Source organism: Saccopteryx bilineata, chromosome 5 (assembly GCF_036850765.1).
Source record: "Saccopteryx bilineata isolate mSacBil1 chromosome 5, mSacBil1_pri_phased_curated, whole genome shotgun sequence".
In the NCBI taxonomy this organism is placed as follows: Eukaryota; Metazoa; Chordata; class Mammalia; order Chiroptera; family Emballonuridae; genus Saccopteryx; species Saccopteryx bilineata.
In genome coordinates this window covers 26,319,838-26,336,043 of record NC_089494.1, presented here as the reverse complement: position 1 = coordinate 26,336,043, position 16,206 = coordinate 26,319,838, and the positions used below count along the sequence as shown (strand labels likewise).

The 16,206-nt window shown below is 37.1% G+C and overlaps 1 protein-coding gene across 22 annotated transcripts in view; it reads left to right on the top strand.

Moving 5' to 3' along the window:
* MAP2 (microtubule associated protein 2) overlaps nt 1–16,206 on the top strand; it is a 294,399-nt gene that overhangs the window by 188,347 nt on the left and 89,846 nt on the right. For all 22 annotated transcript variants that reach the window (XM_066233532.1, XM_066233547.1, XM_066233546.1 and 19 more), the window contains one exon: nt 4,389–4,466. The gene's annotated coding sequence lies outside the window, so the exon portion shown is untranslated. The remainder of the gene's footprint in view (nt 1–4,388; nt 4,467–16,206) is intronic.

Sequence of the window (16,206 nt, the reverse complement as noted above, 5' to 3'; positions counted from 1 at the left end):
CCCTTCCTCATAACAGGATTTCCATGAACAGGATATAAAGACTGAGACTTAAACCTGACTTTCCTGACTAATTCAATCCTTAGTCCTTCACCAATTTGTATCCGTTTTTACTGCCTGGAACTGTATTGAGATGCTGGATTATTTCTACTAAACCAGCATAACCCAATCTGCTAGTCCTTGACAGTAGCCTGAAGTAGCAGGTTTGGGGATGAAAGGGGAAAACTTACTGTCTGCCATACCTAGATTCTCTGGTCAATTTGAGATCATATGGTTTGAATAGGGCTTTTGTTAAGTGTCCTTAATTCTTTCAAATGTATATGTTGAAGCATATTTTCTTGGCAAGAAAAATAATGTTCTTCTAAAAAGAAACCCCAAGAATGGAATATATCTCTGTTCAACTATCAGTGGTTGACTTTCAGCTACACTAACAAATAAGTCGTGGTAATGAACTGTTTCTAAACCTGTTAGGGAATAGAAACGGTTTAGTAGCATGTTAGACTAGATGATTTTATGTTGGCCACTGCTCTATTGAAAGACTGCTTGAATGGTGGATCTATTCCTGAGAATATTGGCAATTCAGTTCTCAGTAGTTGAAATCTCGTTATCCTGGACAAGTGCACTGAATTACACAAACTTTTCAAAATGTTATAGAGCAGATTGGTAGAGGAGGTAGAGAACAATGCTATTATTGTTTGAGAACTCATCGAGTAGGCTAATACTAGCCAGTGAGGTTAAGTTTAGCCTTCAGCTATTCAGGATTCCAGCAACTTCTGGTGTCTCAGCTTATCTGACAAAATCTGTCAGAACATGAAAAATAACCAAATAACACATATGCCAAAATGTTCCAAAGGTTAATGAATAGTATATCCTGGCCTAACAGTCCAAGGAAGATTTTGTCTTGACTTTGGTGCTTAATGAATAAAACATGATTCTTACGGTAGTTGACAAAAACCATACATGGTCAATATTTTCTTCACAGGATTCTAAAATAAATTTATCATTGTAACTTCTATGCTGTAAGTGTCACATGACTTGCATATAATTATGCCAGCTGCCAAACATGTATTATATGCAGCCTAAGTTCACTGTATATACATTTATTTATCTGAATAATCAGCTGATAAAACTGATTTATTGATAGCTAAACAAGTGTTTATTTTGGGTTCCTCATTAACTGATTTGCTCAACTTACTTTGTGAGGCCATTGCACCTCCTGTTCTCTATCCTGTGTCGGCTAGCCCTTAAATATAGTTGTTAACAAGTCAACTTGGTCAGGCGTTGTCAGTCATGATTCTCAACCATGTTTAGACCCAGCTCGGAGAGGTTCTGGAAAGTGACATAAGCAAACCTGATAGGAAAATGGGGTAGAGAACAGAGGCGGAACTATAGCTCTGCATCCCAGTCCTACGCTCTATCCACTGCGCCACCGCCTGGTCAGGTGGAACTATAGCTGAGTGAACCTCAATTTCTTCAAGAAGCTGAACCTACTGAATAATATATGTGCTTAGTATTTCTAGTAAATTGAAAGTTGTCGTTCCTGAAATAGCACTTCTCAGAGGAGCCACAAAGCCTTTATGCTTGAAATGGCTATTAACCAGAGTTAAAGACCTAAAATCAACTCTCAGGGTCTATAAAGAGTAGGGATAAGGCTGAAAAGCGAACCACTTTCTAGTTGTGTTATGCTGGACAGGTGCTTAAAGTCTTGGCCTCAGTTTTCTCCTCTGTTAATTGGGGATAGTAGTATTTGCCTGTCTCAGAGGGTGATAGTGGGGCATAAATGAACTAATATGTAGGAAGTGCTTTGACTATTTTCTGGCATATAACAAATGCTGTATAAATGTTTGCTAATATTGTTTTAGGGATGATGTCATCACTCTATATAGTGTAATAAATACTAAAACTGTGCCAGAAACACTCTTAATGAAAACTGTGTTAAATTAATTCTTTTCATATGAAATAAAAATTATCACTTTTGACTGCACTGTATTATTTGAAAATGACTATTCAATTTTATGTTCCTGATGCAGTATCCCATAAGTGCTTTTTAAAAATAAAGATCACATTTATGTCTTTATCGTAAAATAAAATATTGAAAAATAGTCATTTTAATTTTATAACAAACAAAGAAACACAAAAGTCATGGTGATAGATAAATAGGCCATTATTTTTATGACTAATTGGCTACCCTCAATTTTCTAACAATCATCTCATTCTTTGCCCAATAATTTCTAAATTCTGTTAGAATGAAATTTACTTTTAAGTGTTTATGGCTGAAATTTTACTTTATTCATATATAACTTTTGGGTTAATTTTGGAAAGACTGTAAAAGACAGGATGTTATTTTAGAATAATTGTTTTTAATGATGAACATATTTTTGATTATAGGTGTCAATGAATGTTTTCTGTAAAGGACCAAGTAGGAAGTATTTGGGTTCATGCATAAATATATAAAGGGCCAGGCAGTCTCAGTCACAACTACTCACTCTGACCGTGTGGCAGGGATGCAGCCACAGACAACACGGACAGAAGTGGATGTGGTCTGTGTGTCAAGAAACTGCATTGACAAAACAGGCAGCAGGAAGATGGATCTAGTAGTCTATGGCTTGTTGTTTGCTGACCCCTATTCTATAGAATTCCTTTCTTTTCTTTTTTCTTAGGTTTTCTGTGGTAAATGACACATGCAAACATAATAATCTGTACTTGCACACTTATACACATGGTTGCTTGAAAACCATGAAGATGAAGTGCAAAAAAGGGTACATATTGAGACACTTAAGGAAAATAAGGAACTTAAAGAGGATATAAACATGATATTTTATTCAGCATTAAAAGATTATTCAAACGACTTATTTATCAGAACAAGTCCACCATTTTTTTGTTTTAAAATCAATTTACAATCTTTAATTTGCTTTGCTTTTAATCAAAACTATTCTTAAATTATTTAATATTAAGTTACTATATATAATAATGTTATATAAATATATATGTCATATATAAGTTTATAAATACATAATGCCATTTATACATGGATTTCGAATTTGAGGACCATTGAGCTGGATTGAATGGGGAAAAGGGAAAAAAACTGTATTCAGAGATCTGGGTGGTCAGTTTTTTCCGCTAAAGTAACTATCACATTAATTGAGGGAATGGAGAATTTTACTGTGTTTCTTCTTACTTACAGAATATTTTTTATTGTTTAGAAATGTTAAACCTTTCTACCTTTAATATGCATTAACAGACTTATTCTCTGCTGCACATCGTGTGTGATTACTTACAGATTAAATGAGCTAATTCCATGTAAAAGCCCTTCATAGAGGACCTGAGCCAGCCACTTGTTATTTTTGAATCAGACCCTTGTCTGCTCATATCCATATACACACTGTTTTTGGAAAGGTCGTGGAGAAGAACTGAGCCACTTGCTTCTTGTCTTTCCAAGTTTACATTTCCTACTGGGTCTTGAGAAAGAATTGATAACTATCAATCACATTTGAGTCTTGGGGCTTCTTCTTATAAAGCAACAATGTCTTTCTTGAGGATATGATAGAGTCTGCCTTACCAGGGGTGAAATCACACAGGCCCTGGTGGAAACACAGGGAGGTTTAGAGATTTGAAAACAGGACTTCAAAATGGGCCTCAACTCTGCCCTTGTATTTGAGGACAATTATTTGTGTATGGTTAGCCCTCTGTAGTCTTCTCTGTAGGTGTTACACCTGAATGGCTTTTGCAGTACAAAACAACGCCAGTGCCTTCTAGTTATTGTGTATTTTTCTAGGTACCATATTAGTAAGAAGTGCTGTATTGCTCTAGTGGAATTTCTAAGTAGAAGTACACACCCAGAATGACTTTCAGGATTCTAAATGTCAAAAGATGATTAGTACTATAGAAATAATTTAATTCATACTTAGGGGGGAAAAAGCCCTCTTCATTGTGTGCTAGAGAGAGTCAGTATAGACTGGGCTAGAGACCCAGTCCTTTAAAACCTACTGGGTATAATTATAATTAACAAGTTACCAGGATGAATATATTCCCTTTGGAGAGAATATAAATTCCTGCTATGGATTAGCTGGAAACATTTTAAAATTTTCTATTTTCTTGGATATAATACTTATATAGCTTAAGTAGTGTAAAGCTGAAAAGCAAGATAAAATATGCAACAATTAGCATTTTCAGTACTCTATTCCAGCCACCTGAACAAGGGCCTCGCAGGCTATAAACACAAATGCTATGACCATAAAGCAGCACCATGAACTTCAGCTCATGGTTTCAGAGTTAACCAATATAAAACAGAAAAGACACCAGCTGAATTGGTATTTATTTACATGATGTAGTTAATGTGCATGGATCAGAGAATAAAACATTAATTTTCTAAATAATTTTTTTTTTTACAGAAAGAAGCCAGAACCTATTATCAACCTTTTGAGAACACAACAGAACAAACTTTACCATTTTACTACTTCTTTGAATAGGTAAGCCTCATCCTTTCTTCATTGAAAAAGTTGCCTCTGGTTATGAAAGATAACTGTCAACAACATATATTTTTAAATCTTTATTAAATTAATATCAATTCATTTTGATGAGGGAGAAATACATTTGAATTCTAATGTTGATAGAGTTAGGATCATTAGAATAACACTTGATCTTTTGAATGATTTCATAGTAAACAAACACAAAGATATTTTTCTGAAATGAGGATTGAGCTAAGGCTGTCACCCCTGCTATAGCTAATAATACCAATAGTATCTTCTCAACATTTACTATGCACCAGACTTGGTCCTATATGACTTACTTGCATAAATTAAATCATTTAATCCCTCCAATAACCCTGTGAGTAAATAGCAGGGCTCATCCTCATGTTACAGACCCGGGACATGAGGCAGAGAGGGAGGAGGCAGGCAGGTATAGTTCGCCAAGGTGGCGTGTGTGGGTCTCAGAGGAGCGGACAATGGAAAGAGCTCCAGTCCCAGCTGCTGTGAGAGTAGGTTTGTGTCATGGTAGAAAAGTCTAGCAATCAGATCCACCCATGTTTTGAGTTGGTTCTATTTCAGTTTATGGAAGAAAAAAATATGTACTTCATTCAATGAAAAAAGACATAGTAGGCAAGCATTTATTTTAGGTTTGTAGTTGTTACTTTATAATTGTTGCACGAATAAATAAAGAAATGTATAAATATATATTTAGCTCCGTTTACAAGCAGAAAGGATATTTTCCTTTATTTTACGTTTTTCTCTGAACACAAAGTTTTTATAATAAAAACAGAATCATATTACAGAAAGAATACGGATAAATGATTTTCTTATTCTAGGAAATAAAGAATGAATTTTAGTTTCTTTTTTTTTTAATTAAAAGTACTGACTATCCTATCTTGAATTGGCCACAGCAATATATGCTTTACTGTTTTCATTTCTTTATCATTTTATTTTTAATGAAGAAAATTTACAAAATTTTCAGAGAGAAATATAGAAAATTTTAATAAATACCCAAGTATCAGCCGCATGTATTAAGCCAATGCTAACAGTCATCTTTGTTCAAATCTCTTTTTATTTTTTAATTACAGTCGATATACAAAATTACGTTAGTGTCAGGTCTACAGCATAGTGCTTAAACGTTTATATATTTTGAAAATTGATTGTCAAGTATGGAGTTCATACCTTTTCTAAAAAAATAAACCATAATAGAAAGAGCTCTTTTTCTTTTCTTCCTAAAAGCTGCAGAGTCCTGAAGATGATGTAACCTTTGTGTGTTCCATGCTTTAATGACCTGTGTATGATACAATATGCCATATAATTATTTACATTCTAAAAGTTTACATGAATGGTATCATACTGTAGATATATATATTTTTTGCAGCTTGCTTTCACCTAACATTGAATTTTGAGCTCCATCCATACTGATACAGGAAGATCTGGGTGACTCATTCTAACTGTCGTAAAGTTTATTCATCTTAATGTTTCAGTCATCTGGTGCTTAGTATTAGTTAATATTACTTATAAATAACTTCCAGCATTTCAAAGATTTACTGCTAAAATGGTATAAGCAAAACTGTCAAAGCATCTTCAGGGTTTGTTAAGAAATCCAAAATTTTAATATGTGTTATCATGCCCATTTGGTTTGTGTTTCATTTTCCTCATTAGAAAAGCACTTTTTTATTGGCTGTAAGGATCTTGCTTAGTAATGGGACTTATGATTGACTGATTCTGCCATAACATAGTAATTGAAATCTGTTTTATTTCCCCAAGATAAAATACTCACTATTCCCAAATGCAAAATACTACCTTTGAAATTAAAAGGCAATTAAAAGAAAAAGTCTTGTTTGCCTCACGTTAATTGCTTATATGCCTTTCAAAAATCATGAGAGAATCTTTCATAAAAAATGATTATTTTCTAACAGTTAATTCTAGAATTTGTTTAAGGTAAAATAAATGTCAATAAATGGTAGTAAGATTTACAGATACAGAATCTTTCATAATTTTTATTTTCTAAAGGGAGTCTATTACTATTCTGGTGAGTTCTGGGAGTAAGAAAAGATAAACTAACCTGTGAGGGCAAATAAGAGTAAATGAAATATACTATGTAAGCCTCACAGGTCACAAATGTGTTGAAATTTTGCAGATGAGGGAATTGAAGCCCAGATATGTCAGGTAACTTACTTAAGGTCATGTAATGATTGCAGAGCCTGGAGTCCAACTCATGGCTTTCAGACTCCATAATTATATTGCCTACCAGGAAAAGGGTTGGGAAAACCTAACTTATTTGACACAAAATAGCCACTTAATTCATCTCACCAAAATTTATTTGAATCCCTTTATGTAAGTTGAGGAGGCTGATGTTAGAAAAACAAGGAAGTCACAATATCTACCTGGAATGAAAAAACAGGCTATTGGGAACAGCAGTGATTCATTCAGTGATACTATAAATGTGACTATTTAATTGAATATCTCTCTATTTTGCTTTGTCATCTTGGACGTTGTTTAGCTTTTCAATCATCTAACCATACCAATTAGATTAAATTGAATGAGATAGCAGGAATGAAAATGCTTTGTAAATGACAAAGTCTTTGTAGTCATTTGCTGATATTACCAAGTACTCTGTAAAATTTGGAATTAAAAATTTCAAACCTAATACATTTAATTCTAAATACAAAGGTTGATATGTCAGTATCTCTTTGACACAAAAGCCCCATGTAAACATTATAGAGTAATAAACATCACTAACAGTTGGTTTCATTCCAGCTTCCTGTCTATTGGAGACATGTTATTTAACTTCCTTAAGTTTCATATCAGATAATAGTACCAAGATCATGCCTGTCCAGAATTTGATGTTTCTCATAATCCTTACCTATATCACTGGAATCCACTCTTTCACCTTGACTACACAGTAGCCTCCTGTGCTTAATCTTGCTGATCTATAATCTATTTTTCATTTATTGTGATCTTAAACAAATCTTAATCCACTGGTAAGACTCTTGTGCAAGTGAATGTCCATCACACTGAGAATAATGCCCACACTCATTCAGTGCTATATAACCCATCTTGTACCTCCCTGACACCATGTCAACATTTCTCCTCAGAAAAGGTGTGCCTATAGAGGGACAGCTGTCAGAGGGAAATGGGATCAGAGAATGTGAAGGGCTTAGTGAAATTATATATACATAACATATAGATACAGATAACAGGAGAGCAAATCCCAGAGGTGAGGAGGGAGGAGTGAAGCGGAGGGGGGCAAAGGGAGCAATGAGGGACAAGGGAGTGGGGATGAGGGAGTTATACTGAGTGGGACACTTGAATCAATGTTAACACAATAAATTAAAGTTAATAAAAAATAATATAAAAAGAAACAGTGCTAGGCCTAGAGTAGTGTCTTTACCATGGTAGTAGAGTCTTGTTTGGGGAAGGACTGAATAGGTGTGCAAGGGTTACGGTGAAATGATGGTCAGCACACACAACAGCCTTAATGCACATCAGTGATGGCTATGTTCTTTTAAAGATTCCTTCAGTTTGTTTTTTTGTTGTTGTTGTTGTTGTTAACAGAGACAGAGAGAGGGACAGATAGGGATGGACAGACAGGAAGGGAGAGATGAGAAGCATCAACTCTTTGTTGCGGTACCTTAGTTGTTCATTGATTGCATTCTCATTATGCCTTGAGGCATGTATATGTGCAGGAGGCTACAGCAGAGCAAGTGACCCCTTGCTCAAGCCAGTGACCTTGGGCTTCTGGGCTCAACCCAGTGATTTTTGGGCTCAAACCAGCGACCTTTGGTCACAAGCCAGTGACTATGGGGTCATGCCTATGATCCCACTCTCAAGCCAGTGAGCCCACGCTCAAGCTGGTGAGCCTGCGCTCAAGCCAGTGCTCTCAGGGTTTCGAACCCGGGTCCTTTGCATCCCAGGCTGACGCTCTATCCACTGCACCACTGCCTGGTCAGGCCCTTCAGTTTGTCTTAAGTGTAGCAATTCTGAAATGCTGAAAAGCTTTTATGGATGTTTTTGACTAATGATTTTATAACATTATAACAAAACTTGATTCTATTAATATGTAGTCTTGAATCTTAATTTTTAGTATAAAACTCAGAGACAAATTAGGGACAAATTAGCAAGGCAGAAATGAGCAAACCATTTAAAAAGAACAAAAAAATCTATTTTATTATTCCTTGCCGTCTTTTATCTAAACAAAAAGATTTGCTACAACCTGAAATTGCTGAGATTTCACTTTATTTTCAGAATAGATAAGTCGTTTTTCATCCTTCATAGATCATTCGTAACCTTTAAGACAATTTTCTGTAAAATAAAATGATTTTTTGTTTTATTTTTATAATATTTCTTTGGAGCAGAACTCTCTTGATGAGTGTTTACATTATTGAGAACATTTGATAAAAGAAAGACAAGTAGTAGCACCACAAAACCGCAATGGTTAAGGAGAAGAGGAAGAAAACCTGGTATTTTCACCATGCTCCCTGAAAATAAGTACCTTGACTCGTGCTAATTACTATCTTATCATCATTCAGCTCTGGCACTCTACGTGGATAATTTTAAAGGCAGATTTAACATTCTAAAAATAAATTTTATTGGTAAATTAGGATATCAGATGGTCCCTTTATGAAAGCCTGTCCTAATCTGTACTATCAGCTGCTAGTTATACCCAGACCTCAAACCATTCTGGCTCCCAGTGAACAAGAACCTATTCCAGGGACGAGGTTTTGAAGAGGGGATGCCTCATGTTTAACTAGAGACGAATAGAGGGAGAATTGCCTACATACTCCGGCAGGAATTAAAATAACAATAACAGCCCTCCTACTTAACAGACTGAGTCAGAAGAAGCACATTCTACTTGATGTCTCTGTGGTTCCGAGCAGATTGTTTCGGCTGCAATTCTGTAGGCAGAGGTGGGCACCACCTGCTGCAAAAGGCTGTAGTTCTTGTTAGGAAGGGGCTGCTATTAAGTCTTGCCTTTTAACAGTTGGCCAAATGGAGATAGGAAGACAAAAATTTGGTGCTGATGAGCACTAAGTTTTTCTAATGCTAAGAATAATAGAATGATTCTCCAGGGAGGGTTATTATGCATTTAGTTCTTTTACTGGCAATGAGTATGAGTCACTTAAAAAGGGGGCTTACGGTGGGAGGTCTTAAAAGTCAAATCTCAATGGTCCCAATACAACAAGGTTGTGGGTTTGATCTCTGGTCAAGGCACATACAAGAATCAACCAAAGGATACATAAATAAATGAAACAACAAATGGATGTTTCTCTTTCTCTCACTCTCTCTCTCAAATCAATAAATAAATTTAAAAGGAAAAAAAAATGTCAAGTCTCATTGGCTGTTTGCCTTCAGGAAATTCTGTATATGAGTTGCAGTAGCCTTACCTTAGCTCAGTCAGTTTGGAGAAAGCATTGAGCCAATAGAAACCTGCTCTTTCCTTAAGAGGAAGATAGAAAATTATTATTGGTTTCTGAGTTAGTTCATCCATAATCCAAAGGTGGGCACTCTTATTCTTTAGTCCATGCCTCTAGTCCACTGACCTGGACCTTTCAGCGACCTTGGATGAGTGTGCTTTATCCTGACTCTTTTATCACCCGACTCTCCTGCATGTTGGCATCATGTGAATTTTCATCTACATCAAATAATTTTTTTTTTACTACTTAAAATTTTCTTGTAGTACAAAGGTCCACACTCATTAAACACCCTTCAAAACAGGTCTCTAAGCAACCATTTCTGCACAATCTCAGATCTACAAAAAATAGGTTTGATGCTAGTGTTTTACTGTTGTTGTTTTTGTGGGTTTTTTTTTTTGTCTTTGTCATTTTTTAAAAAATGTGTGATTGTTTGTTTTGGATAGGAAAAAGAAAAGAGTGTGTGTATGGTCTGAAAGTAAGGAAAGGAAGAAGCTGACACTGTGAGACCACAGGGGATAGTTAAGGAAGCAGAGCTGTGGAGGAGGCAGGAAAAGATATGCTAAAGAACAAATAGAGAGATGAATATTAATAAAAAACGAGGGCCCCCTGGTCCTTTAAAGAAAAATGAAGACGATGAAGGAAGATGGAGAGGGTCTGGGGAGATGGGAAGCAGAGCTTGTCTAAAGGCTTCTCATTTCTACCATCTCAGGAAAGACAGAGCTCCCATTTTGTCCTTGCCAAACAGCAGGCTGTCCCTAAGATTCTCTGAAAGTGATTGCAAATTCTGTCTTGGCCACAAAGCAGGTATTACAAGAGGACCAACCCGAAGACTGGGTCATCTGTGCTCCATCCATGTTAGACAAAAAAAAAAAGGGGGGGAGGGGGTGTGAAGAGGGTGACATAAGAGGAGCTGCTGGAAATGCTCTTCCTCTGTGCTGTCTTGTGTATCCGACTCCAGCACCCAGGGGCTAACAGCTGGCGGGATTTGCTGTACAGACAATTAATTGGGGATGGTTACTTAGATTAGTTTTATTTAACCTCGTTACTTCTTTTAGTCTTATCCTTTTTTTAAAAAAAAAATGTCAATACACTTTTCTTCGAAGCAAGTCTATGAGTTTGGATTGGCTAGCTGCTAAAACAAACAGACCTAGAAATGGGTTGAAACTTTATTTCTGGCTCAACGAACAGTCTTGGGGTGAATGTTTGGGTTGGGAGGCTATCTGTTCTTTTTTACATACTCAACCAGGGAACCTGACTTCTTCCATTTGTGGCTTTACTTTGTCACTGTCTCCATCTCGCCGGTATAAGGGCAGAGACCAATGAGGAGCATGTGGGAGTTGTATTTGAGTCAATCCTAGAAGCAGACAAGTCACATCTATTCACATTCCATTGGTTGGAGCTCAGTCCATATGACCACATGCAGCCCCAAGGGAGGTTAGGAGGTGGAGCCTTCTATGTGCTCAGGAAAAAGAAGAAAGAGCTTCTGGTAAACTGCTAGCAGTCTCTGTTATACCAAGGCAAAATCTATCTATGGAATTAATATATTTGAACACTTGAATCAAATATTTCAAGCCCTAGCAGAGTAGATACCAACCATACCATGGAGATAAAACTGTGAATTGTTATTTCAGTATCACATTAAAATAGTAAATTTGTTTGATACATCACTTTATCAAAGTGAATTCTTATAGTCATACTCAAAATAGATACTTTTAAAACTTTTCTTATAGAAATAAGCCTTATGTCCAAAAGGATAACAACAAAAAATTACAGTGCCTAGTACTACTCTTAGTTTTCTTCAGTAACTTCTTGCTAAATGAATCAATTCATTAATTAGTAGATGTAGAAAACGTCATTTTAATGAATTTCTCTAATTCATTATAAAAAGACATTAATTGGCATGTTCTAAACTCATTTTGAACTAAAGGATGTGACTTTTACAGAAAAATAACAAGTAAAGGCTAAATACTGAGGACAAACCCACTTTTGGTATTTTTGCAAATATAAAAGAATTGTGATGTTTTGGTGAACTCACGAATGATCGTATGGAGGCCTCTCATCATATTTTGCATTTGCTCTGTCTGTACGGTATGTTTAGATGGTGGTAAATGTTGCTATTCATACGGCGGAGAACATGCATCTGATTATTGTATCTGTAAAGAATATTGTGTCAGTGTTGAATCACAGGCATTCCATCAGCTGGAAAATCAAATTTTTTGCTAAATAAATGTCACAGAGTTTCAGTTTCCCATGACTGCAGAATGCTTGGGTTTTTGCAAAAATACTGCATTGCAGTGAATGTGCGATCACTGGTTTTTCCTTGAAGGTTAAAAACTCTTCCCCTCGAGAGTAAGTAGCGACTGAAGTCCTCATGGCATCCAAGAGCATTTTATTTTATTTATTTTTCCTTTTTATTGATTTATTGGGGTGACACTGGTTAATAAAATTATACAAGTTTCAGAAGCACACTTCTACATCATCTGTACACCGTATTGTGTATTCATCACCCCAGGTCAAGTCTCCCATCAGCATTTGTCTGCCCCACCCCCTCCTCCTCCTCCCCCCACTCACCCTTCCCCCAGTAATCACCACACTGTTGTCAATGTCCATGAGGTTTTTCTTCTTTTTTCTTGTTTAGCTCAATCCCCACACCCTCTCTGTACCCCCCAACAGCTGTCAGCCTGCTCTCTATGAGTCTGTCTCTATTTCGCTAACCCCCAATAAAACTGCCTTTTTTGCACATATATAAGAAGAGGCATTTTGATATGTCAGCCTGTGTGAACAGCCTGAACGGTGATGAGAAAAATCCAACATGGCTGAACCTGGAGGCTGATACCTTTTAAGTGTCTCTGTCAGATCTTCTTCCTGAGAAGCATAATGACCTACTTGAACCTGATAATTTCCTGCGATTAATTTTTTTTTAACTCTTTTTCTTTTTTTCACCCACCTCCTGCACTTTTTTGTAATGAATTTCAGGGACTCCAGTCATCCCGTGCACTCAAGTAATTGCTACAGAAGCAGTTTGACTCTGAGACAGTTGCAGTCTCTGTAAGAGAAATTTAGTATTCATTACAGCAGATACTTCAGTGAGGAGGTGCCAAAGCTTGAGTCACTTAAAATCATTTTGAACAGGGCTCTAGGAGAGTTCCGGTAGTAATCAATCCTGAATAAAGAGCAAATGGCCAAAACAATCAACAAGACCTTTTCCCAAGACGGACTGCTGTGGTACTACAAAGTCCTTGCCTCTGGGAAGCAGTGTGTGAGCCTTTCTGTTTTGGCTTGTTTAATCCTTTCTGGCATATGTTTCCAACTGGAGTGGGTCTTATACTTAGGATTGAAGAATACTAAAGGAAACTGAAAATCAAGAAGAACTGGAAAATATAATACTATAAGGCAATATCATGTCATATGTGTGCTCACACATGTAATATACCTGCATGCACACATATCTATGGGTTATTTGAATATACACTGCAAAATATTATTTGAATGGAACATGAGGACAGGGAAATTCATTGTTCAATGAAGTTCTGCAGGGAAATAACATACTAGTGTATAATTTGTATATCATTTTCTCACTGCAGAGCTGATTAACTGCAGTACACAGTTTAAAATATGTGTACATAGAAAACCCTTCTAAAATTAAATTTTTCACAATGGTTTGTATCATGACAAGCTCATCCTTGTTTGTATCATGACAAGCTGCAACTATTGTTTCTGGCATTTGGAATCCGCTGACTTCTAACCCTCTTAGCACCCCTGTGATCAGAGCAGCCACCGTCCCTCAGCGGACAACTGAAGCAACTCCCGTCTGAACTGTCCGCAGTCTTGCCCGCTGTGCTGTTTTTCACATGGCAACCATATGGTCTTTTAAACAGTTATTACCACCTGTTCAAAATCTTGCAGGGATGTCTCATCATACTTTTTTTTCCAGCTTCATTGAGATATAATTGATATATAGCATTGTATAATTTTAAGGTGTGCAGTGTGGTGTGTTGATTTGATACACTCACCGCCATAGCATTAGCCAACACCTTCATCATGTCACATAATTACTGTTTTCTTTGCTGTGGTGATGATGTTTAGGTATACTTTGTTACCAACTTACAAGTATATAATGCCATATTATTATCTATAACAACCAATCCATATGTTGAATCCCCCAAATTTACTGGTCTTATAATTGGAAGTTTGTACCCTTTCCCAGAATCTTCCTATTTCCCCCCTTCCCATCATACTTAGAAATAAATTTAACCTCTTGGCCAAGTTCTCTAAAACCTGGCTTAGCTTATATCCTACTGCAAACACACCAAGTTTATTCCCACCCAGCACTTTTATTTATTATTATTACTTTTTTTATTAAGTGAGAGGCAGGGTGGTAGACAGACTCGTGCCTGTGCCCAGACCAGGATCCACCCAGCAACCACCGGGGCTGATGTAACCATCTGGGACCACTACACCGGGGCCAACTTGCTCAAACCATTCTAGCCATGGATATAGGATGGGAAGATGGGCCAAGACAGATACAGAGAGAGAGAGAGAAGGGAGGAGGGGTGGAGAGCTGATGGTCTCTTCTTTTGTGTGCCCTGACTGAGAATCAAACCCGGGACCTGATACTTTCACAAGCTGGGCCTATGCTCTACTGCTGAGCCAACCAGCCAGGATCTCATCCAACACCTTTAAATTTAAAGCACACTTTTCGGCCATGGCAGGTTGGCTCAGAGGTAGAGCGTCGGCCTGGCGTGCGGGGGACCCGGGTTCGATTCCCGGCCAGGGCACATAGGAGAAGCGCCCATTTGCTTCTCCACCCCCCCCCTCCTTCCTCTCTGTCTCTCTCTTCCCCTCTCGCAGCCAAGGCTCCATTGGAGCAAAGATGGCCCAGGCACTGGGGATGGCTCCTTGGCCTCTGCCCCAGGCACTAGAGTGGCTCTGGTCTCGGCAGAGTGACGCCCCGGAGGGGCAGAGCCTCGCCCCCTGGTGGGCAGAGTGTAGCCCCTGGTGGGCGTGCCGGGTGGATCCTGGTCGGGCGCATGCGGGAGTCTGTCTGACTGTCTCTCCCCATTTCCAGCTTCAGAAAAATACAAAAAAAAAAAAAGGCACACTTTTCCTTCCTGGAGCATTCTAACCCCAGTTTTATGTATAACTGGCACCATCCACACCATTTGAGACTCTCTGCTCACTTCCTTGACGATGTTTCCCTGAATATCCTATTGAAAACAGTGACTTTTTCAAATCAGAAAAAGCTAAGAACTATGTGATTTTTCACATAGGTGGAAAATAAAATAAAACTGAGACTTACGGACATAGATCAAAAGGAAGTGGTTACCAGAGGGGGGTGGGGGGGAGGAGAGTAAAAAGGGACAAATATACAGTGACGGAAAATGATTTGGCTTTGGGTGATAGGCACACAACGCAATCAACAGTTCCAATGCTACAGAGATGTTCACCTGAAATCTATGTACTTTTATTGATCAATGTCACACCATTCCATTTAAGTTCTAAATAAAAAAGTCAAGTTTTTTTTAAAAAATAAAGAAAATAGTGAGTTTTTTATGCCTCACTATCTTCTTCTTGTTTTAAAGTTTATATGAAATATATTTAATATAAAATATTAAATTAATTTAAGGTTAAATATATAATTAATATTCTCTTATTAAATAGTAAGTTTGTATATTTTAAATAGGTTCTTTGTTCCTGTATGATTACCTCATTAAAATGTAACTTTTATGAAGATAGGAATTTTGTATGATTTGTGGCAGGTTGAGAGACCTTTCTGTGTTTTAGAATAAATATCTTATTTACCCCCCTCACCAATCCCATTACTACTACCTTAATTCAAATTCTTACATATTTTCTCATCAATTATTGTATTCTTGACCATCTGTCTACTTTTCCTGTTTCTGATTTTCTGATCGTAACCTTCTACAACTCTTTCTCTGGCTCGTCTTGTCATTCATCTGCTCAGTGTTTTTCAGTGATCTGACTGACATTAATAATGATAAAATTTAAACTGCACAGCCTGAGAAACGGATGCTTCATTATCTGGACACTTGCCTACCTGCAGCATTTTCCACTGCTCCAGTTTCAGACTTTCTGAAGCATTTTTGCTGTTTCCAGCTCTCTTATACCCTCACCCCATGTCTTTGTGTTACTGTTTTTTGTGTGAATAGAATTATGCCCTTGTCAACTATGAATGCTCTTAAGATTGAAAGCAAGATTTGCCATTCTGAAGTCTCCCATGAATTATGATTCCTTAGGAACTTCCATTTATAATTTATAATGTCACTTAACTGTATATTGACCTGTTGGTTTCCTTCAGT